This window comes from Chelonia mydas, chromosome 3 (assembly GCF_015237465.2).
Source record: "Chelonia mydas isolate rCheMyd1 chromosome 3, rCheMyd1.pri.v2, whole genome shotgun sequence".
Taxonomy (NCBI): Eukaryota; Metazoa; Chordata; order Testudines; family Cheloniidae; genus Chelonia; species Chelonia mydas.
Genome location: NC_057851.1, coordinates 166846587 through 166872036, shown reverse-complemented (window position 1 = coordinate 166872036; position 25450 = coordinate 166846587). Strand labels below are relative to the sequence as shown.

The 25450-nt window shown below is 43.2% G+C and overlaps 1 long non-coding RNA gene across 1 annotated transcript in view; it reads left to right on the top strand.

The window, feature by feature from the left end:
- Positions 1–23860, top strand: part of LOC122465207 — a 52724-nt gene extending 28864 nt beyond the window's left edge. Inside the window, exon 3 of the long non-coding RNA XR_006289875.1 lies at positions 23817–23860. This is a non-coding gene — a long non-coding RNA (uncharacterized LOC122465207). The remainder of the gene's footprint in view (positions 1–23816) is intronic.
- The last annotated feature ends 1590 nt before the right edge of the window (positions 23861–25450 follow it).

Genomic DNA, 25450 nt, shown 5'->3' with positions numbered 1-25450 from the left:
CTTTTCCCATCTCATGATGGAACCGAACAGAGATGTCAGCAGATGTCTTCTATTCCAAGCTTCTTCCATGCCTCAATAGGGATTCCATCTGGGCCTAGTGCCTTATTATTTTTCATTTCTTTTATAGCATTTGCAACTTTATCTGGTGTGATCGGCTCCACTACATCAAAGTTCAACATTCTGGAGTCACATTGCTCGCTCGGATTATCTTCTCTTAAAAACTGTTAACAATACCTTTTCCATTGATTCTCTATGTGTCTATCGTCTTTGAAGAACTTCACTTCCTTTGTATCTTTGGTACTTCTTTCCCAGGCTTTCTTCTCTCCATCTTTTGTTCCAAGTCTTGAATAAAGTTCCTCAGAAACCTTTGCTTTTGCGTCTACATTTCTGGCCAATTTCCTCATGTCCGGGTCTCCTTTGCTACTACTCCTTTTTTCTTCTATCTTTTATCACTTCTTGTACTTCTTCACTCCACTCCCAATTGTTTGTGAATAAAGGTTTTCCCTTTTGATTCACCCATAACTTGTTTAACACTCTCCACTATATTTGTTGCCATAAAATCCCAAAATGTATGCACTCCTTCCACATGTGGTGCTGACCTCATCTTCTCCATAACCAACTCTCCAAAGTCCTTCTCAGATTTACTATCAGGGCCCAGGATGAGAACAGTCATGCCTAGTGGACGGAGCCGTAGTCACATGCGAGAGCCAGAGTCACGAGTCAGAGCTTAGGGTCAGAAACTGGAGTCAGAGGCCAGATGCTGGAGCCAAGGGTCAGAGCCAAAGTCAGGAATTGGAGCCCAGGGTCAGAACTGGGCTACCTGGAGTGAGGCAAGGAGCAGGGCTGGGTCCAAGGCAGGAGCAGGGCTGGGAACAAGCAGGTGCAGGAGATATCCCAGTTGTGGGTGACTGCTTTGAGTAGCCAGTGAAGTGCTGCAAGCTTCCTCAGTCAATTCGGCAGGACATTCAGTTAGGTGGTCTAGCTGATGCAGCACAATTGTGCTCATTAGGATGACAGGAGACTGAGCAGGTACAGCCACAGTTATTCCTGATACTTACTCCGTAGCTTTTGCCACCTTATCTGTGGTGTTACCCACTTTGATTTTCACTGTACATTTGTTCTAAGAATAAAATGAGAGGTCTAACTATGCTGACTAGTAAGACTCTCTCCTGCAATCAACTTGAAGTCTTTTATATCTTTTATTTTCTGCAGGGAAACAAGGAAGTAGTCAATCTGGCTTCTAGTCCTTCTACTCTTGTAAGTAATACAGTGTTCACCTCTTTTCATAAAGAAAGTGTTGGATATTTCTAGGTCATGAACTTGTGCCAGCTGCAATATGCTTTCCTTGTCGTTTAAAGTTCCATAGCTCTAACCACCATGTCCTCGACTATATCCATGCCTCTTCCAGCATGTCCATTCAAGTTGGCACTGATAATTATTTCCTCATTTCCTGGAATTTGCTGAAGAGCAGCATCTAGCTTGCCACAGCCAGACTGGTGTGGATGTGTGCTAACTAAGTTTAGCAAGCCACATTCAAAAGTCAGCTTGACCATCATTAACCTATTGCTGATTCTCTTTCCTTTATTTTATTATCAAGAGCTATGCCTATTCCATATCTTGAGTTGAAGGCTCCACAGTAAATTATTTTGTAGCCTTCCCCAATCTCAGCGGCTTTTTCCCCTTTCCATTTTGGTTCCTGGATGCATGTTCTCTGTACCTTCCTCCTCTTCGGTGTCTCTGCCAGCTCCATGCTACAGTCAGTTAGTGTGCCGGCATTTCATAAAAACGGCCATGCTGGGTCAGAGCAAAGGTCCATCTAGCCCAGTATCCTGGTTTCTGACAGTGGCCAATGCCAGGTGCCCAGAGGGATTGAACAGAGCAGGTAATCATCAAGTGATCCATCCCCTGTCTCCAGCTTCTGGCAAACAGAGGTTAGGGACACTATCCCTTCCCATCCTGGCTAATAGCCACTGATAGACCTATCCTCCATGAATGTATCTAGTTCTTTTTTTAACCTTGCCAGTTCAACTTTTTCAACAGTTTTCAACTTGCCAGCCTTCTCCTTACATCTTTGTATGAGGTAAATCCTTTAGATTATTATTAAGTTTATGTGTCTTCTCCTGATTTCTTTAGGAAATAGTCAACATTTATATTGCTATACTTAGGTGTGCACAAAACCCAATATGGTCATCCTAGCATCCCATACTTTGGCACACATTCATACCTGGTGAAGGCAGAGGTAACTCCCAGTCTGAATTTCATCCTTGAAGTGTGGGTATATTGTAAAAAGTGACTACAGACATGGAAGTGTGGTTTCCCTATTTATTATCTCTGTAATTCCAGAAATGATTTTCTCAGAGTACAAATACATGCAGGGTTTTCAGCCTTAACTGCCAGTCCTGTGAACCCAACCTCAAACCAAAACCCTGGCTGTGTACTATCTGGCTTACACATGAGCACCAGTAATCCAGGTTCCTCAGCCAGAATTTAGTGAAATAATTCTCTGTATGAGCAACACTAGTACCCATCTCTCTCTCTCTCTCTCCCAACACAGGCTGTTCACTGAAGAGCTAATTGGAATAAATAAATAGTAACATTATTTTTGACCCTAAAGTAAGCAGATATGACACAGGGTCAGATTGTGACCTCCCATTTTCCAGTTGGTTACCAGGAACTCATTCAAGTAGTCTCCTTAAAGTCAGTGAGACTATCCATCACCAATATGCATAAGGGGTTCACAATCTGGCCTGTAGCAATAGGTCTGTCGAGTAAGGAAGTGCTAATTTTTTGTATATCATCATTTTTCTGGGCAGAGGTATATGAATCTCAGTGGGTTTGGTTCACTGTAAATTCATGCCAGATATTTTGTTTTGCTGTATCTGGGTGAGAGGTTTTATGGCATCACTGAGTTACAGGTTCAAACAAACCCAAAACTAAAAGTGAAACTCAGCCGCAAACTGCTAAATTTCACCGGATTTTGAGCCTAAACCATAAATCAACCTAGATTCACTAGATCCTGAGCAAAATAGACTATCATTACCTACTGTCTGGAACATCCTACAGTACATGGGTACAACTCGTTGAACTAGGGATGGAATGGCAGCTTTAGCTCAGCTTCTTGGCTTTGTTCATTTTTAGCACTGGTCAAAAAATGAAATGCATTTTTTCTTGAAATTTTCATTATTTTTTTTAGGCGTTCTCATCAAAAGGTCAGCAAAATTTCATGGAAAATGTTCAACTGCCTTCATTTATTTTAACTAAAGCCTTCTCATTATCTTAACATACTGGTTTAAATTAATGCTTGGTCAAGCATGAAATCAAGTAAGTTATTTTGCGCATAACGACTTTACTTATACCAAGTCTATTCCATGCTGATGAACTCCAGCAAAGTCCATGGTTGCTGACTTGGTCTGGATAGCCCTTGTTATAAAACTCCTTGCTGAGGGAATACTGGATATGCAAATTCTGATGTTTGTTGTGCTGATTTGCATTCTAATACCCAGAATGCTCTTTAGGGTTGCACCCAGTGCTGGTATGCTAGCTTTGTGAGCTCAGTGGAAGTTTTGGGTATGCTGCTGTGTGCCAGGAATTATTTCTGTGTACTTGGCAAAGGAGTTGTTTAGGCTCTAACTCTTGCTTTGGTGCTGTATTGAATTTAAATACAAAAAATTGGCTTGATCTCTGCCTGGCTTCTCATTAAAATACTAGTACATAATGGCTGTGGGGATGGGGGAGGGCATCCTGGCTAAAATTTGAATCCTTGAGGAATAACTTGCTATACTTCTACTTTGACTTCTGAAGGTGTTGGGATGGGAAATAACCATGCACAGAATGTAAATGCCTAAAGATCAGATTCATCCAGACTAACCTCTGGTAGTAAAAACAAAATGAATGAACTAGACTAATGATCACTATACATTGCTGGCAATGCAGAATCACTTACATGCACAACAAATAGTCTAGCTATCAAAAGCAACAGTTATGCAGGCACACTTAGGCTTTTCCTTCTGTCAGAATAGATTTGGCTGCAGAAATAAACAGTATCAAGACAACAACTGGTTCAGTTACATAACGCTGTACTGTACAGTGAGGACTTCTTGTTTGTCATTCACTTTCCTTTGTTTTCGAGACAGAAAGGAAACCTGTGGGGGGAAAGTCTTCCAAAGTTCATTGCTTGACCAAGATTGATTCGACACCAGCACCCTGCCTAGTGAACTAGGGCTTCTTCAGTTTTAAAATACTTTTAAAGTATTTTCTTGGAATTTAGGGTTCCTGAAAGGTGTCACTCGGACAGCCCCCGAGTCCTCTGTTCAGCCACAAAACAGGTACAGAACAGACAGTGGCATGGCGACCTTCCTCATGATACATTGCTAATGTGCCTTGATCCCTATCTCAATGGACCACCTCTAGGATTAAGTGGGTTATTCTTTTTATATTTCCATTCTGTTCTGGGGCTCTTTGCTTAGACTGTCCAGAAAGATGCCAATTAGTGGTGACTGGTGACGTGATGATGTTGTCTTTCCTTTGGGAAATGGATCAAGACCATCAAAGTCATTCTGCAGATGGTAGCAACAACATTTGGTCATTGCCAATATTGGTTTGAATTGAAATCCATGATCCTGAGGTTAAAGCCTCTACATTGTATTACCAAAAGCGGCGCTGATTCCCTGATCTTTCAAGTTGGTTTATGATGTAAAGTAAAAGTATCCTGAACTGTACACATGCATACAAACATGCACACACTTAAATGTAAAGCAATTTGAATGAATGTTAATAAGGAAGACACTTTTTAGTTTATTGCTCTATAGCAGTGGCCACCAGCCGGTTGATCGCGATTGACTGGTTGATCCTAGAGGATCTCCCAGTCGATTGTGATTTCCGGCAGCAGCACAGTGTGGCTGCCGCTAAGGCTACCCCGGCCCCATACAGCTCCCGTAAGTGGCCACTGCAGCCCTGTGGCCCAGGGGCTGGGGGAGGGGGGGAGGGGTCGCCCTCCACGTGCTGCTCCTGCCTGCAAGCACCGCCCCTGCAGCTCCCATTGGCCAGGAGAGCTGCAGGGGCAGTACTTGCAGAGAGGGCCAGAGCATGGAGCCATGTGCCTCCCGCTCTCCCCACCCCAGCGGCTGCAGGGGCGCGTTGGCCCCTTCTGGGAGTGGTGTGGGGCCAGGGTAGGCCGGGAGCATGCCTTAGCCTCACTGCACCCACTGCTCACTGGGAATCACCGGAGGGAGGCCCAGTGGGAGGCCGCAACCCAACCCCCAGCCCTGAGCCCCCTTCCGGAGCCAGCACCCCATACTCCCTTCTGCATCCCAAGCCCCCTCCTGCACCCCAAGCCCCAGCCCTGACCTCCTCCCAGAGCCAGAACCCCATACCCCGTCCTGCACCCCAACACTCTGTCCCAGCCCAGAGCCCCCTCCTGCACCCAAACTCCCTCCCAGAGCCCGCACTCTGCACCCCCTCCTGCACCCTAACACTCTGCCCCAGCCCGGAGTCCCCTCCTGCACCCAAACTCTCTCCTAGAGCTTGCATCCCTCAGCCCATCTTGCACCCCAACCCCCTGCCCCAGGCTCAGCCCAGAGCCCCCTCTCACACTGCGAACCCTTCGGCCCCAGCCCAGAGCCCGCACACCCTCCTGATCTCCAACCCTCTACCCCAGCCCCGTGAAAGTGAGTGAGGGTGGGGGAGAGCAAGTGATGGAGAGGGGTGGGGGGATGGAGTGAGCGGGGCAGGGCTTTGGGGAAGGGGCGGGGCCTCAGGGAAGGGACGGAGTAGATCCTGAGTTGTCCTTAGATTCAAAAAGTGATCTTGGGCGTAAAAAGATTGGAGACCACTGCTCTATAGTAATTGCTTTGAATTATGCCCCACTGTACCTTACTAATGGCAGAACATATGTAAAGTCACCAATTCCACTGTTCTAAAATCCTTTGATGGCAGTTCACTGTATACTGCCAAAACTAAGTGGATCTGAATGAAGGATGCTATTGGAGCTTTCTCTCAAAGTGGTCTTTCTTGTGTAAGTTGGTTATGGGCAAGGGATACCCAGGTACAGCCAAATCTCTGATATTGCAATGTCACCATTGCATCCTCCAGTTAACTAGGGCAAGCGTAGCTCTATTTCATCTCCCCTGTTGCTTTTTATGCAGAGCTACATGGACAGCTGTGTTCGCAAGGGAAATACTTTGCCTTTAAGGTCACTATTGCAATCACAATGGTGTGGCAAGGGAAATGTCCACCTTAGTTTCAAAATAGCTTAGGCAGAGCATAAGAAAGCCTCCTCCGTCTCCTTCCCACTTCTGTCAACACCCGATCAAGGGTCAAGAACGTAAACCCAGCTCAAATGATGTGAAATTGGCCAGTTCATTTTTTCACTTCCCCAGGGACAAAAACAGACTTCATCACGCAGATAATGACCCTTCCTGCTTGCAATGATTGAAGTCCGGAAACTCTTTGCTTAGGTGCATCTCATAATGTAGATCACTGCTTTCAGTACCCAAGTCAGGCATTCAGGTTATATTTCAGATAACTCAACCACTAGCTTCCATAAGTCTTGCCCATTCTTCTGACATGATTTCTTGAATAGAACTGTGCTTGCCAGCTATGTGTCAAAATGTATGTGGAAAAAGATCAGTCTCTATCTGGGCAGCTATATTCTGACAGCTACAGATAAAAGGTCTCACTCTTTATAACACCCTATACTCCCCTGCTTTTCCCCTATTCCTTCATGAGCTTTGGTAGACATTTGTTTTTGCAATTTGTGTGGGAGAGAGAGAGAATATGTATAATTGTGTGATTTACCCTGCCTGTGTGTGAGTCTATTCTGTCTCTAAGGAGTCCTTATAGGCTGAAGCATCACTGGGATCCAGAAACCTAACTGCAGAGTATGACGTCTCCTGATCCCATTATTGTCAAACTTTGCAATAAGACTTCTAACTTGTCATCTGTCCAGATCCTGGCTGAGCTTCCTCTTGTGGATGCTCACGAGGCAGCTGTGTTTGGACCCATATGTCAGATACATGTTCTTCTAAGCTCCCTTGGGTCTGAGCAGGCTCCAGTCTCTCAGTTACACTTCCCAGGGACAGATTTTCTGTCTGGAGCCTCTTCTTGGGAATGGGACCAGCTGTCCTGCGTCCCTGAACCAGGGCTGTCCCTCACCGCACCCAGAGCTCTACCCTGGTAGGTATTCTGGTTTATAGTTTAACTCTTCAGGAATAGGTGACTATTGAAGCAAATAACATGCAGACTTCGCGGAGGATAAAGTACAGGTGGGAACTGAAGCGAAACAGTGAAATGACAAACTGGTCCTTTCAATTACATCACATGAAGGCAGACAACTAAAAAGTGACATATTTTATAAGTGCTTGTATACAAATGCTAGAAGTCTGACTTCTAAGATGAGTGAACTTGAGTGCCTGGTATTAAATTAGGATTTTGATATAATAGGCATTACAGAAACGTGGTTGAATGACGACAATCAATGGGACACAGTAATACCAGGATACCAAATATATAGGAATTACAGAGTAGGTGAAGCTGGTGCGGGAGTGGCACTATATGTGAAAGAAAGCATAGAGTCAAAAAGAGTAAACATTTTAAATGAATCAGACTGTACCACAGAATTTCTATGAAAAGAAATTCCATGTTTGAATTATAAAAATATAGGGGTAGGAATATATTACAGACACCTGACCAGGATGGTGACAGTGATTGTGAAATGTTCAGGGAGATTAGAGAGGCTACAAAAATAGAAAACACAGGAATAACAGAGGATTTAAATTATTCTCCTATTGATGGGTACATGTCACCTCTGGAAGGGATACAGAGATAAAGTTTCTAGACACCATTCATGATTGATTCTTGGAGCAACTAGTCTTGTAACTCACAAGGGGAGAGGCAATTCTTGATTTAATCCTAAATGGAGCACAGGATCTGGTTCAAGACGTGAATATAGCTGAACCGTTCAGTAATAGTGATCATAATATCATCAAATTTAGCATCCTTGTGAGGACTGGGAGAAATACCAAAGAAACCCACCATAATAGTATTTAGTAGTAAGGGGAATGACACAAAAATGAGGAAGCTAGTTAAACCAAAATTAAAAAGAAGTCACAAGAGTGAAATGCCTGCAAGCTGCATGGAAACTTTAAAAAACACCATAATACAGGCTCAAATTAACTATACTCCAAATTAAAAAAACCCAAACACTTAAGAGGACTAAAAAAAATCCATCATGGCTAAACAACAGCATAAAGGAGATGGTTAGAGGCAAAAAGACATCCTTTAAAAATTTGAAGGCAAATCTTACTGCGGAAAATAGAAAGGAGCATGGACTGTGGCAAGGCAAATGTAAAAGTAGAATTAGGAAGGCCAAAAAAGAATTTGAAGAACAACTAGCAAAAGAGTCACAAACTCACAGCACACACACAAAAAAGTAAGTATATTAGAAGCAGAAAGCTTGCCAAGCAGTCAGTGGGGCCACTGGATGATTGAGGTACTAAAGGTGCGTACAATGAAGACGAGGCATTGTGGAGAAGCTAAGAGAATTCTTTGCATCAGTCTTCACTGTAGAGGATTTGAGGGCAATTCCCAAATCTGAGACATTCTTTTTAGATGACAAATCTGAGGAATTGTCCCAGATTAAGGTGTCGATAGAGGAGGTTTTGGAACAAATTGATATATTCACCTTTGTCCAGTGATGAACTGCCAAAAGCTTAACAACTGGTTCCCTCCTGACCCCATCCCACCCCCCGGAACTCCTGCCCCATCCAACGCCCCCTCCGCGTTCCTTGATGCCCCCCCCCAGGACCTCTGCCCCATCCACCCCCCTCCCCTGTCCCCTGACTGCCCCCAGAACCGGGCAGGAGGGTCTTGTGGGCCACCGTAGTGGGTGCCCACCCCATCCTAAGAGCCAGAGGGACCTCCCGGGGGGCGAGGTGGGGAGTCCTGGTGGTGCTTACCTGGGGCAGCTCCCAGAAAGCATGCAGCAGGTCCCTCTGGCTCCTAGGGGCAGGGGAGCGTAGCTAGGGGGGGACCAGGGGGAGCGGCCGCTCCCCCCACTGATCACATCAAAAGTGGTGCCTTAGGCACCGACTCCATGGATGCTCCGGGGCTGGAGCACCTACTGGGAAAATTTGGTGGGTGCTCGGCAGCTCCCTGCCCTGCGCCCGGCCCCAGCGCACCTCTGCTTCGCCTCCGCCTCCTCCCCTGAACACGCCGCCCCGCTCTGCTTCTCCGCCCCCTCCCCTGGCTTCCCGCGAATCAGCTGTTCACGCTGGAAGCCTGGGAGGGCTGAGAAGCAAGCAGCAGCTTTGCGCTCAGGCCCAAGGAGGAGGAGGTGAGCTGGGGCGGGGAGCGGTTGCCCTGCGCCCCCCCTCCCGGATTACCTGCTGCGGCACGGGCGGCCCTCCTCCTGCCCCCGCGCCCAAGCTCACCTCCGCTCCGCCTCTGCCTCCGCCTCCCTGGGCCTGAGTGCGAAGCTGCTGCCTGTTTCTCAGCCCCTCCCCCCCATGGCTTCCCGCATGAACAGCTAATATGCGGGAAACCGGGGGGGGGGGGGGGGAGGGGCGGTGAAGCAGAGCGGGGCGGCGCCTTCAGGGGTGGAGGCGGAGCAGAGGTGAGCTGGGGCCGAGCGCAGGGCGGGGCAGGGAGCTGCCGGTAGGTGCTCTGCACCCACCAAATTTTCCCCGGGGGTGCTCCAGCCCTGGAGCACCCACGGAGTCGGTGCCTAAGGCATCACTTTTGGCTGGTTGTTAAATTTAGAAGCCCTTTTAGAACCGGTTGTCCCCAGCGAACCAGTGCAAACCGGCTCCAGCTCACCACTGCCTTTGTCACCTTTGTCTGGCTTGTCCTTGTTCGTCCCTCCACAAACGCAAATCAATGCCATACCGTTCTGTTTTGTTGTGAGCACGTTCTTTCCATTTCTGGTCAGAGTTTTGTCATGGGATTGGCTCAGCGCGTTTTCGGTCTGCCCAGCAATCACTGGTGGTCTCTGGGAATCCAGGCACTGATTTGGGTTGTCCAACTATTGTCTTGCCTGCGGACTACATCTCCGCTTTGTGTAGTACATCGCCTGCACTACATCGGTCACCTCTGGTCTCCTCATTCGTGATCATTGATATATTAAACAGTAATAAGTCACCGGGACCAGGTTGCATTCACCCAAAAGTTCTGGAGAAATCAAATATGAAATTGCAGAACTACTAACTGTGGAATGTAACCTATCACTCAAATCAGCTTCTGTACCAGATGACTGGAAGATAGCTAATGTGATGCCAATTTTTTTAAAAAGCACCAGAGGTGATCCTGGGAATTACAGGCCACTAAGTGTAACTTCAGTACCAGGCAAATTAACTGAAACTATAGTAAAGAACAGAATTATCGGACACATGGAAGAACATGTTTTGTTGTGGAAGAGTCTACATGGCTTTTGTAAAGGGAAATCATGCCTCACTGATGTATTAGAATTCTTTGAGCAGAGAGGGGTCAACAAACATGTGGACAAGGGTGATCTTGTGGATATTGTATACTTGGACTTTCAGAGAGCCTTTGACAAGATCCCTCACCAGAGTCTTATAAGCAAAGTAAGATGACATGGGATAAGAGGGATGGTCCCCTCATGGACCAGTAACTGGTTTAAAGACAGGAAACCAAAGTTAGGGATAAATGGACATTTTTCAGAATGGAGAGAAGTAAATAGCGGTGTCCCCAGGGATCTGAACTGGGATAAGTGCTGTTCAATGTACTCATAAATGATCTGGAAAAAGGGGTAAACAGTGAAGTGGTATAATTTGTAGATGATACAAAACAACTCAACATAAAGTTCAGAGCAGACAAGTGAAGAGTTACAAAGGAATCTCAGAAAACAGGGTGACTGGTCAACAAAATGGCATATGAAATTCAATGTTGATAAATGTGAAGTAATGCATATTGGAAAACATAATCACAGTTATACATACAATATGACGGGATCTTGGAGCCATTGTGGATAGTTCTCTGAAAACATCCACTCAATGTGCAGCAGCAGTCAAGCAGGATGTTAGGAACAATTAGGAAAAGGATAGATAATAAGACAGTAAATATCACCATGACAGCATATAAATCCATGGTACTTCTATACACAATTCCCTATTTTAGAACCGGTTTCAGAGTAACAGCCGTGTTAGTCTGTATTCGCAAAAAGAAAAGGAGTACTTGTGGCACCTTAGAGACTAACCAATTTATTTGAGCATGAGCTTTCGTGAGCTGCATCCAATGAAGTGAGCTGTAGCTCACGAAAGCTCATGTTCAAATAAATTGGTTAGTCTCTAAGGTGCCACAAGTACTCCTTTTCTTTTTACTTTAGAACCCTCACTCTGGAGCTTTCTTTGGGTTTTGGTTGGTGATGGCCGAGGTCCCAGGTCCTCTGTTCTGGACCTCATGCCCTTGGCCCAGGTTTCTCTGCTTATGAGTCTTCTCTGACTCCTACAGCAATCTATCTTCAACTTGTTCATTTGCAGAGAATGTGATCCTTTTTCTTCCCTGAACCTCTGTGTTTTTAAAACCCTGTTCCAACAGCATGTTTCAATGAATACATTGCCCTCAGTGTACGTACACAGGCACTTCCCAGATTGGTGGTACAGTGCAATGGAGAGAGAAGGCAAGGAAGAGGTATGATAGAGAATGATTGATTGCTAATTATTAGGGCTGTCAAATGCTAAAAAAAAATTAATTGTGATTAATTGCGCAATTAATTGCATGGTTAAATAATAATAGAATACCATTTATTTAAATATTTTTGGATGTTTTCTACATTTTTCAAATCTATTGATTTCAATTACAACACAGAATACAAATTGTACAGTGCTCACTTTATTTTTGATTACAAGTATTTTCACTGTAAAAAAAGAAATAGTATTTTTCAGTTCACCTAATACAAGTACTGTAGTTCAATACTTTATCATGAAAGTTGAACTTACAAATGTAGAATTATGTACCAAAAAACCTGCATTCAAAAATAAAACAATGTAAAATTTTAGAGCCTGCAAGTCCACTCAGTGCTGCTTCTTGTTCAGCCAATTGCTCAGACAAACAAGTCTGTTTACATTTGCAGAAAATAATGCTGCTTGCTTCTTGTTTACAATGTCACCTGAAAGTGAGAACAGGCATTTTCATGGCACTGTTGTAGCCGGCGTCTCAAGATATTTGCTAGATGTGCTAAAGATTCTTATGTTCCTTCATGCTTCAGCTGCCATTCCAGAGGACACGTGTCCATGCTGATGACAGGTTCTGCTTGATAAGGATCCAAAACAGTGCGGACCAACGCATGTTCATTTTCAATATCTGAGTCAGATGCCACCAGCAGAAGGTTGATTTTCTTTTTTGGTGGTTTGGGCACTATAGTTTCCACATTGGAGTGTTGCTCTTTTAAGACTTCTGAAAGCATGCTCCGTACCTCATCCCTCTCAGCTTTTGGAAGGCACTTCAGATTCTTAAACCTTGGGTCGAGTGCCACAGTTATCTTTAGAAATCTCACATTGATACCTTCTTTGCGTTTTGTCAAATCTGCAGTGAAAGTGTTCTTAAAATGAACAATGTTCTGGGTCATCATCCAAGATTGCTATAACATGAAATATGTGGCAGAATGCTGGTAAAACAGATCAGGGGACATACAATTCTCCCCCGAGGAGTTCAGTCACAAATTTAATTAACACATTATATTTTTAACAAGCGTCATCAGCATGGAAGCATGTCCTCTGGAACGGTGGCTGAAGCATGAAGGGGCATACAAATGTTTAGCATATCTGGCACATAAATACCTGGCAATGCCACTGCAAAAGTACCATGTGAATGCCTGTTCTCACTTTCTGGTGACATGGTAAATAAGAAGTGGGCAGCATTATCTCCTGTAAATGTAAACAAACTTGTTTATCTTAGCTATTGGCTGAACAAGGAGTAGGACTGAGTGGACTTGTAGGCTCTGAAGTTTTACATTGTTTTGTTTTTGAGTGCAGTTATGAAACAAAAAAAAATCTACATTTGTAAATTGCACTTTCACAATAAAGAATCAGACATGCCAAACCTGCAAAAAAAAAAAACGCAGAAATTGGGCTTGTTTTTGGCTTAATTGGCTTGTGAGTTGCTTGTTGGCTAGTGTTTGGCTTCTAGCTTGTCGCTTGTTTGGCTTGTCGCTTGTTGCTTGTTTGGCTTGTCGCTTGTTGCTTCTTTTTTTTGATCAGCTCCCGGCAAGCAGGGGCAATGTGCAAGCAGGGGTATGGGAGGTGGGGAGAGAGTCAGAGGTCCACAGCAGGCCCACCACAGTCCCAGACTGCATTCCGGGGGGATCTAGTCACACAAAGTTTTGGGGTTCTTAGATATTGGCTTGTTTTGGCCTTGTTTTGAAATGGGATTAGTTTGCTTTTTGGCTTATTGTGAAAGTTGGGGTGCTTATTTACCACGTGAAAGTTGGCAACTGTGAAAGAGATTGCACTACAGTACTTGTATGAGGTGAATTGAAAAATACTATTCTTTTGTTTATCATTTTTACAGTGCAAATATTTGTAATCAAAAATATACACTTTGATTTCAATTATAACACACAATACAATATATATGAAAATGTAGAAAAATATCCAAAATATTTAATAAATTTCAATTGGTATTCTATTGTTTAAGAGTGCAATTAAAACTGTGATTAATCGCGATTAATTTTTTTAATCATGATTAATTTTTTTAGTTAATCGTGTGAGTAAACTGCGATTAATTGACAGCCCTACTGATCATCACTCAACTGATCTTCTGAAAAGCTCATCATTCTCTGGTCCACCACCGCCATCTCGAGCATGTTTATAAAACTTTTCAGATTTTTATTTGGGTTACGTTGTGTGTTACTTCCTTTGAGAAACTGTAAATACATTCTTTGATCCTGAAATTAATTTTTCAAATGAAATCACTCATTTGTTGTTGATTCCTAAATGTTTAATAAAGGAAAAAGGCCTTCAAAGAGACAGTTTAGAAAGCTCTGGTTTCAATATGCCTTGGAATGACTTCTCCCTTAAGAGTGTGCATGCATGTACACACATGCCCCTCCCCCCAACACACACACACACACAAGTCATATGGGACCCAGTTGATTCTATGTCTCTGATTTGACATGCCAATGCCACATCACAATAAAGAAATCTGGAGTGAAGCATTTGCTCTGTTCAGTCACCACAATTCCATGTACAAACTAAAGTACAGGAGTAGAGCCCTGCATAAGACTTAACTGTGATTACTTAGATGGAGGAAGTTCAGAAGGAAAATAGGAGGGAAGGTGGGCTGTGGCACTGCTAAGTCATAAAGCTTCTTTAAAAGAAAGGATTGGAGTGAAGAGGGTTGCTATAGAGAGAGTAATCTTAGGCCCTAATGTGTGAGTGGTCTCAAAGACTGGATGTTCCAGTTCAGTGAAGCAAGATGGCCCCCTGCAGCATTGTTAGCCCCTCATAGAGAAAGGTTTGCTTCTAATCTAGAGGCATCACCCCATAATACTCCATCAATTTTGCAGGGGTTTACCGTTTGTTTTTCTCAAAACACAAGACAAACATTCTTTAGTTTTAAAAAATCATCTAACAGTAAAACTGTGAAAAAAACTCAGCGACAGCCTTTTAGGGCTTCCCCTGCACACTTATTTGCAGCTTCCCTAGTGACTGCCTGCTTCTGAAATGAGCTCTGAAGCAAAACTGAATTAAGGGCAAAGAGATTTGAACCTTCATGAAAAACTTCCCCGAACTCACTTGCAAAAGACTGCAATAGGGTCTGACCAAGAATTCAGGGGAAAATTCTGCCACTCAATGGCTAAGCCATAAGATGAGTGAAACTTCTTAAAGAGTGAGAGCCAAGAGGTAAAGCTCAGAAACCTGTGCCACAATTATATTCCGAGTGCACTGTGTGTGCCAGCGTATAATGTGAAATCTTCCATTTCCCCCCATCTATTTCATTATCAGAGACACACAGGAAGGAGGATGGGCTTTGATACCTTCAAAACAAATTAATAACAATGAGCGTTTTCATGATATTCAGTGTTTGGTAACACTTTGAGTTCCAAGGCATATCTATGGGGAATCATATAATCTTTGCTTGTGTAGTAAGTCCTCAGTATTTAAGTACCATGTAATTACATAACAATTTAATGCTCCTATCATTTATTTAGCAATTACACGTGTACCTTCAAAATTAATATAACTTTGTACACTGCAGTCTGATAGATGCCGTAAATCTGTTTGCTTTGTAATTATACAGGCATATGTAATTAGTCTGCTGCTGCAGTACATGATACTTATCAGATCAGTGGTCAGTGTCATTAAAAATTCCACCAAGCACCGCAAAAACTAGGCATCAGAAAACTAGTCCAGATAAAATTAGAATTGAACATTTGCTCATCCATTGAACCAAACATTTCTCATGGTTCAAAAAGTGGTATCAATCCTCCCTCCCCCCTTTTTCGGCTCCTCTACCATTATTTTCGGTATGCTTTGCATGACACTAGCAGCATGCTAGGTTCTCAACAGACAGATGTGTCAGTCATATGACCACAAGTGAAAGCAACAGCGGGGAAAGCTGTTCTCATGGTTTTTCCAGTTCACGAACCATTGGCCTTAACCTGTTCATGTGAGATTTCCAGCCCAATTAAGTAAATCAAAATGGTTTTGGAGAGTTTGGACAGTTCCCCAAAGGTTTATAGAAATTAATTTCCCCTGCACCTCCCCATGTTGCTCTTTACCCATCACTGACAGAAACCCACACAAACTGAAGAGTGAGGCCTAGTCTACACTAGAAGTGCTACAACAGCACATCTGTACCGATGCAGCTGCGCTGCTGTATCGTGTCTGGTGAAGATGCTCTATGCCGTCAGGAGAGAGCTCTCCCATCAGCATAATGAAACCACCTCCATGAGAGGCAGTAGCTATGTTGGCGGGAGAAGCTCTCCTGCCAATATAGCCCTGTCCACACTGGCACTTGGGTTGGTATAACTTACGTCACTCGGGGGGGTGGCTTATTCACACCCCTGAGTGACATACTGATGTAAGTGGTAGTGTATACAAGCTCTCAGTGCTGTGAGGTCTGTGTGGCCTTCTGTGGAGGGAGCTTGGATTGTTTAGACCCAGAATGGCCAGCAGTTTCCTTGCAAGCACAATAGTGTTAGTGCCCATTACTAAAAGCCTACCTGTTTCTTTGAAATGTTCACAGCCCTAAGCAATGAAAGATAGCCACACATTTATAAGGAGAGTTTCATTTAAAATTTGTTCCAAGAGAATTCTCAATATCCTTGTAATTTTAAAAAAAGGGGGGAAATGCTAATATCTGATGTGGGACAACGTGATAATGGAGAAGGAGAAAGTTTTGGGCCCTATCTAGGAATATCTCTGAAAACTAGCAAGAGTTGTAGTCAGGCCTCACTGAGTAAATTGGAAAACAATATTTGCATATCAATGCGTGCCTCACACATAGAGTTCGCAAAAAGAAAAGGAGTACTTGTGGCACCTTAGAGACTAACCAATTTATTTGAGCATAAGCTTTCGTGAGCTACAGCTCACTTCATCAGATGCTTATGCTCAAATAAATTGGTTAGTCTCTAAGGTGCCACAAGTACTCCTTTTCTTTTTGCGAATACAGACTAACACGGCTGTTACTCTGAAACCACACATAGAGTTAAATGTGCTGTGTTTAGAGATGTCTCAACTAGTGAAAATGCCTGGGAACCTTGCTGTGAAAATGTTCACTGTTTCAGTTCAAGGGATTTGTGCCCCTAACATTTCACTTTTCTGATAATGGCTGTTTTGTTTTCATTGGAATTCAGAATTTCTAACCTTGAATTCTAAAGCCATTTGTCACTCAAAACAGGCTCATCTTCACTAAAAAAGGGAACCCCCAATTCAGTAAAAAATCTGTATAAATAGGCAAATTTTTCAGCAACATAGACTATACTCAAGTTTGTCATGAAAAGCCAAACAACGCTACTTCTGAGTAATTTCACTTTTAATTGTGACTATTTGGCACAGTTAAAACCAAGCAATAAAATGAAACAGAGTTTGATTTGCCACAGGTAAATATTTCTGGCCAAATTCATCCCAGGAAGAACACTACTAGCTTCAGTGGAGTTATAACAGAGATGAATGTTGACCAGGGATTTTAAAAGGTTTATTCTAAATAAATCAGCTGTCACTCTGAAGTTGGGATAGTTTTCTTATTTTGATATTATTGAGGATAACAAGCAATAATAAAAAAAAAGATTTTCAGACAGGCCTGTAGGCTACAGTACATTACATGACAAATTGTTATTCCTTACCTGGTTAGATGGAGTCATGCTTATAATATAAACCAAACAATGCGGTCTTTGATATAGTCATAGATAACCTCCTAAAATGTTTGGACTCAGATTAATGCTGCGTACACCACTCAGGAATGAGTTCTGGCAAAGCAAGATTGTTGTATATTAGTGATTAGATGAAAGATTCGATCTGATTGCTGCATCGTGCACATTCTTGACAAGTTCCAATAACTGTGTTTTACTTTTTCATTGCGCATGACTTGATAACATACTGTATATGTGCTCTGAGCCAATTCTGCTTTCCTCACTTTACATCCAGAATACCTCCATTGAAGGCAAAGGAGTTGCTCTGTATTTATGCAGGATAAGTCAGAGCAAAGTTTGTACACTCTGACAGTGATTAATTTGTGTCTGAGTATGAATTGACTGCCTTCTCCAAAGGGAACAGACTTCTCCCACAGTTTATGCATAATTCCATTTAATGCATGTGAGTCAAATTTGCTTATTAAAGGGTAAATATATACACCTTAAAGTCAAACCAGGGCTCCTATTGAAGGCAGCTGGAGATAATATTAAAGGTTGAGTTTCTGCTCTGACTCTCACTCTGTGGGTCCACTGAGTCAATAGGATTTCTTGGGGTACAAATCCTAACAGAAGCTGTCCTGAAGATCTCATGTTTACACAGCCCCTTTCAGGTTGGAGGATCTCAAATGATTTTACGGACTGAGGCCCTGATCCTGATATTGCATCCATGAAGGCAGACGCTGGAGGTTGGAAGGAGTCCCATTGACTTCAAAAGGCTTCTGAGCTAGCATAGGGGGTCTGCCTTCACGTAGCCAATTGCATTACAAGGGTCTTAAAATATACACAGGGCTCAATTCACACACAAGTGAAATATAAACACCTTCTGGGGTGAAACGCTGCAACTATTTAACAGCCCATAACAATGCTAAACATCAGTTTAAGAGAGGAAATTAATACCTTTTTCAATTGAAACTGCAGTGGGAATATAGGAGGGAGAGCAGGGAGCAGTCTGTGTGCTTTTGTGGGTAGTTTTGGCTTAGAGTATTTTAATCTGGCTCAACTCTTCCTCTGGTAAGGTCACAGATGATCGAAACAGCACCAGAGCTTCTCTTTTGTGATGAGCCATTTGTATTTTTCTTTTCCAAATACCTGATGCTTGATGAGGCCAGGCTGAGCAAATGCGATTTAATGTAAAGAATAACAAAACTTCTCATGTTGAATGCTAGCACTTGACAAATACTGAACTTGGTAAATTTATCTTGCACTGCTGTACAGTCAGAGTAACTCTAATGAAAGAAATGGCATTACATCAATATAAGAAAGGTAAATGAGAGGAGAACCAGGCCCAGAGTGAATATTCTTTTGAATTTTTAATTATGGTAATTCACATTGGCCATGTGCATACCCCGTCTATGTTTGCTTTCCATAAACATTCAAGCAACTAAACTTTACTGGCAAGAATGTTTGCAGAAACTGTATCTCAAAGTCACTTGCATGAGCATTCATAGAAACCAAATGTTAGTTTTTGCATTCATGGTACTCGTACCTATTCAGGCAGGAAATGGGGGGAGGGGAATGGGCAATATACTACATGGTTTAGCCTACTGATCTCAAGAAAGCCAACACCTTGGGCCTGATTTTCCACGGCTTTGCACCTTCTATACCTGTGCAAAGAGAGTGCAAAATGGGGGTTAAATGCTACCATTCTGCTTTCATAACATTTAATATCCACTTTGCTCAAGTGTAAATGACCAGTATAGTCTCATTGTTTAATTGTCCTCCTCTGTGTGTCTGTACCCACCTGTTGTCTCTTGTCCTATACTTAGATTATAATCAGTTTGGGTCAGGAATTGTGTTATTGTTACATGCTTGTACAGCGCCTAACACAGTGGGGTCCTGATCTATGACCGGGCTTGAGGTGCTTCCACAATACAAATAACAACTAATAATTGTAATAATAACAATACTAACTACACAGGGTGCAAGATAGTGGAGAATGGGGCTCCTCAAATTGAGAATACTAAGCACAGATTGCAGAGGGTCAACTACTTGTAATCAAGCAACACATTACAAAAAAAGTTAAATAAATGCTAATATTGAAGTTGTGGAAATGGCAATCAGCTCACAGATATTCCATGAGCAGAGAGAGAGAGAGAGAGAGGCGAAATTCATTGGATAAGATATTAGTTGGAATTATCTGATCTACTAAGTATATGTAAGGAATAACTTTATGACTATGTCACATCATGACCAAAAATTAAGATTGCAATACTGGAAACATTATTTTCTTGTCCCTCTTTCGCCTTTCCCCCCTTTTTTTATTCTTTAACTTTCAACATTTTGGTTCAAGTTAATTAAAGATTCCAGTTCCAACCTCCTGGAGTGAAACTCTGGCAGTTTGCCCAGTGCAGCAATAGGCATTTGTAAGCAGCCCCTCCACTGCACTCCATAATGTCTCTAAGAAACTATACAAAGAAGCAGAAAGCAACTGAATACAGATGGAATGAGAAATCAGATATTTCTTACATTTGTGCTTAAATCTGTGATGGCTACCCCATAGTTAGAAAGAGAAGACAATTCACATACACTGTAGATCCAGGGGAAGAAAGCTTTTCTTCCCCACCTACTGCAGATACATCTGTGAGAAAATTTACAGTGAGCCTTAAAAAAAGAGAGAGAGAGAGAGATCAGAAGACTGATCCAAAGAGAGGCAATTTTTTCTTGATAAAGACATGGCAATATGATGTACAATTTTGCCATCAAAAATAACTGTTTGACACAACACTGTTCGTAGTGAAAAGAGAATTTAATACATTTTAAATGTCTGACAGAAGAATAAAGAATACAGAGTAAGATAAGCATTAACCTTCAAATCCATATGCTGAATTGTCTGTCATTAAATGGCACATGTAAAATAAAAGTTTAACTTGTATTCGTCTCCTGGAATGTGGGTAATACAGATGACATAGCTGGTGTCTCCTCTGCTCGTGAGGCATTGCTTGCTTCTTAAAACAGAACATACTTAGTACCTTGTCATTAAATACTGAAGGCCTTCTGTAATGGCTAAAACTGATTTAACGATGTGCCATCAGAAATCTCAGTTTCAACTATTTGTGATTGCATGTTAGTTGATATATAAACTGTACAGTCCTCGTCATTTCAAATTCTGTGCCAGGCCATGAGATTCTGTAGTTAAATGTAGGGAAGAAGTAAACAACGTATCTACCGCCATATCACGTTGTTTCTTTGTGCATTCTATTTTTCCAACTGTGCTGCTAAAATTTCTTTCTCTCTGACCTCATGGATTTTGGATTTTTCATATTTTAAAGAGGCTGTAAGGCTAAATCTTGGTCAGTACAGTTTTGAAAAAGAGATTATCGCAATGGGAGAAATTCAGTTATTTGGCATACGCAACTGATAGATGGATCATCCGTTTCTCCAGACTGCAGACGGGCTATAGCTGGATACTTACGGGGAGGGGGGAGAGGTGTTGTGAATGCCGATCCGTTGTCCCCCAATTTTTCATTAAAAATAATAATCTGCGCCCAACCTGATATTTTGGCAGATAGGATGACACACAGTAGCATGGGAGGCAAATGTCTGAGGCTATAATCTTGAGTTCTCACACCTTGGGGTGATGGGGCAGGGGATATGACCATTCTGGAGGGTTTGCTTTTAGCTGATTAATTGGAGCAGTGCATTGGGTGAGAAAGGCCAAATAAGTGTAGTGCAGATTTCATGTAAAATTTGGTTGACTGGAATACCTCTGCTCCTCCATGATTAATTCAATGTTTTGGTGCTACCTTTTTTAAAATAACAAAAGTACCCTACAAAAGCTGGCCAGGTGAAAGGGTTAACAGATGGATGCTGATCTGGATATATGTGTTTCTTGCCCTTTCAAACCTTTTAAGCCAGACTGGGGTCAAGTTACTGAAGCAGACCAGCTCTGTTGACAAACATGTGGTCTTCAAAAACAATCTCAGTATGAGAGGTGCTGCTGATTTAAAACAACAGAAAGAGGGAGAGAAAACCACCACCAGACTACATGAAATTCAACCCAACAGCCACCTTCCCCTCTAGCCCCCTTTTGTTAACTTCCCTTCCCTGCAGAGTGAATCAGCCATGGTTGGGGTTAAATGGGTAGCTTTTGTCTCCTCACAATGGCAGAGAGTGACAGGGTGAGCTAAATGATTTACTGGTGGAGATGATTTGAAGGACAGAGCAGAGCAGCCTTGGGCGCGGGCACACACACACACACACACACACACACACACACACGACAGTGGCAAATTAGTACTCCTTTTTTCCCATGGTTTTGACTGATAGATCACAGAGTGAAAATCTGACAGCCACAAGGACCATTTAGAGGCTATTTTTATTACTTATCGAGGTGGCCTTGTTTTGTTGAGAACAGATCTGAGGTTAATTATCCTTAGTTTTTCTTTAAACATTATTTTTCTTATTAGCTGTTTTTATTGAGGTACAAAATGTGACTGCAAGTCTGTAAATTGGCAGAGCCATCACTGTGGCCCAATCTGGCACACAAACCATTTCCAGGCAAGATTTTAATAAGTGAAAGCTCTGTAAATAGATTTCCAACCGAAATGAGGAGCTTGCCACACAGACAGAGAGACCCAACTGAGATACACTAAAACCAGCCGTACTATTGGAAAGGCCGGTTTTAATGTTGTGAATCTGACTTCCCAGCTGTTGTGAATCTGACTTCTCTAGACTCAAAGCTCATTCACACAATACAACTGACCAGATGGGGACAATGTTAAGAAACTTAAGAAACTTAAGAAACTTCTCAGACTCCTTCATCCTGACTAGTTAGGAGAGAAAGTCGACCAGTAGAATTGCTGGGTATAATTATGCATAGTTTTTCCTGACTAGATGTCAATGGTATTATAATTTTAATAACAACAACAAACAATAAAAAGGTTATGAAAGGTACTATTATTAAGAAAGACAATGAGAACATGCAAATATGAAAGCTCAAGACAAAACAGTACTTCACATCAGCAGCCGCGGATGTCAAAGATGTGACTTAATTTCATGGAAAGTAGGAGGGCTCTGTAAAAATGGCAACATTAAGTACAGCACTGAAGTGTTTACTGTTAACTGGTATGAATGTGGGCCCATGGAGCTACAGGTCATGGAGCACACAGACAACATCTGGAGCATTGCATCTGGGATAAACTATTCTATTTCCAAATCCAAAGAGCAAAACACATTGCAACTCAAATGACTTACTTTAGATTATGGAAAAAACAATAAGAATGAACTAAAGTCATTTCTCTGTGAGAGAGCATGGTGTGTCTCTGTGTGTGTCTCCCCACAGTTCCTCTTCCCCCCAGATCTCACAGTCCTCCCCAGCCAGTGCTGTCCCTCATTGGCTGCCCCTTCTCAGTTCTGTCTCTTCCCACCCCTGCTGTGTCTGTGTGTTCTCTCTACAAAACAGCTACTATGCTCTGCATGCAGGAGGCCAAATAGCGACTAGCCTTTGCAAGGGTCATGATGAGGGATGGTGCAAGGAGCCTTCCCCTTTGCATGCCCTGTACAAGGAACAGTCACAATCACTGACCCCGCAGAGGAGTCCTTCATCCCCAAGGGGGTGGGGAGGAGGCAGGGCTATGACCTACTCTTACTATATTGACCTATAGAACAGGGCTGGGGAAGTAGGTTGAAGTCCCCTTATGCACCAAGCCCCTTATGGAAGGAATTTGTCCCCTGGAGGAGCAATCCCTCTTTGAGGGTCCCCTGAGGCGGTGTGGATCATGGCGAGTTCTCAGAATCATAGAATATCAGGGTTGGAAGGGACCTCAGGAGGTCATCTAGTCCAACCCCCTGCCCAAAGCAGGAGCAATCCCCAATTTTTGCCCCAGATCCCTAAATGGCCTCCTCAAGGATTGAACTCACAACCCTGGGTTTAGCAGGCCAATGCTCAAACCACTGAGCTATCCCTCCCCCCATCAAACAGAAAACAGAAACATCCAGGTGCTTCATGCAGAATGTAAAAGGCAGTCAAGTTCCACAGTTAAATGCACCACAGACAGGAGGCAGAAAAGTACAGTTTGGACACAGGCCTCAAAATGCCGACTCCGCAGCAGTGCATGTAGAACAGGTCTGGCCAACAACGACAGAGTCAGTTACCAGAAGGGCTCCCAAATACTTTGTGTCAGACCCGCTCCCCTCACACAAAATCTGTAGCAAGGATGCTTGTTCCCTGATTTTGTTTTGCTAGGTCCTGGCACTGTTGATGCATCACCTGTTTTCTTTCCCCCTTCTTCTATTCTCCCCCCCCCCCCCGCCCTTTCATTCTGGTTTATGCTCCCATCCTCTTCTGCCAGCCCCAGTTCTCTTCTCCTCTTGTCTTTCTTCCCCAGTGCTCCCCTGGTTTCTCCCTTTCCCCAGTCACTCAATCCTCCCCAGCCACTGCTGTCGTCCTGTGGCTGCCCTTCCTCAGTTCTGGCCATTGTGCCACGGTGTGTTCTCTCTCCCCTTCCCACAGCTGTTGCACATTGCCTATTGCCACAAAGACTGCATGGAGCAGGGCGATGCAGAGGCCCCTGGAGAAGAAGCAGGAGAGTCCACAGGATCAGAAACAGAGATGGGAAAAGAACATGCACTCTGTGGTTGCTGTGCTGAAGTTCCCTGCAAGAAGCCCAGAGATATGGGCTCTCCATCTCAAGAGCACTGGCATACTCCAGTGGTATTTAGTGGCCTCAGGAACTGATGTAGAATGTGTAAGTTGGTTTTTCCATTCCATCAGAGCCCAGCCAGAAACACTGGGGCCAGGACTGAGGATAAGACCAGCCACTCAGTTCCTTCCCATCCACAGCAATTACTTGCTGCTAGCAGGTTTTTCAAAAGCCTTTCACATTGCTGCTATTTCACTGCTTTGCAGCAGGTTACATTATGTTACAAGACTAAAAAAAACCAGTGCAGCTTAGTGTCGCTGTGGCATTGCTCTGTGATGTGTCATGTCAGTGATGTAAAGGAAAAAGCCTGCTTTTTTTATTTTTAGAGTGTGAAGCGATGGCTGCTATGGGTTGCTCTACACTTTGTTTGCTGGCTGGCAGACGTGTGGATTACAATGGCAAGGAGGTAAGGCAATAGGCGCCTGTAATCAAAATGGGAGAAAAGACACTTTAATGGAACTGCACATGAGCAGTAGAGACTAGGTTCAGAGTCAAAGTGCTGGGACTGTTCCAGACAAGCAAGCTTTCACTAGCAAGGTAAAAATATGACATGGTACTGCCACTTGACAGCGCCGAGTGATGAGAAACACATTATAATGTGTTGATCCATCAAGTCTACAGACTTTTTGGGGGGGGGGGGAATCCTCATTGTTTTGCAAATCATATTTCAGAACATTTGACGTATGTGCTCCCGTATGATGGAGAATTAGGAATGGGGGGAAATGAGTATTAAACACTTAAAAGTAAATGCTAAGGTAGGCAGAGAGAGAGAGAGAGAGAGAGATGGGGTAAAATCCTGACCCCACTGAAGTCAATAGCAAAACTCCCCCTTCTTCTGCTGAACCCAATCAGGGACAGGGAAACAGCAAATCTTGAGCTCTAGTCCCAGTGCTGGTACTGTAGCAAGTCACTTCACACATCTGCATCAGTTTTCCCATCTGTAAAATGGTAACAATAACTCACCTCACACAAGTGCTGTTAGAATCCTGCTCGGGTTACTTGATCCTGTACAATGAAGGTGCAGAGGGCTGTGCATATAAACACTGAACAGGACCCGGAGCTCAGGGGACCTATGCCCTGCACTAATTGGAGGGTGGCTGCACAACTAGTAAGTTACTTCTCCCAAAAGTAAGCCTAACAGGAAAAACCTAGCTAAGCATCTTATTAGCACAATAAGGGTCACACAAGCCCATGTCTTCTTCGATGTGTCCATGTTCCTCTCCTATTTCTTTTACCCTGTGAACTTATGAGTAAGGGGGAAACCGCACAAGGAGTTTAACGATTGCTGTTGTATAGTGCAGGGGACTACACCTTTCAGTCACTCAGAGCCTTCACTTGCACTGAAGCCTCACAGTTTCAGGAACCCTGTTGTTACCCATGCAAGGACTTGCAGGATCACTTTATTGCAGCAAAGTTGATCACCTTGGTGATAATGATCATGAAT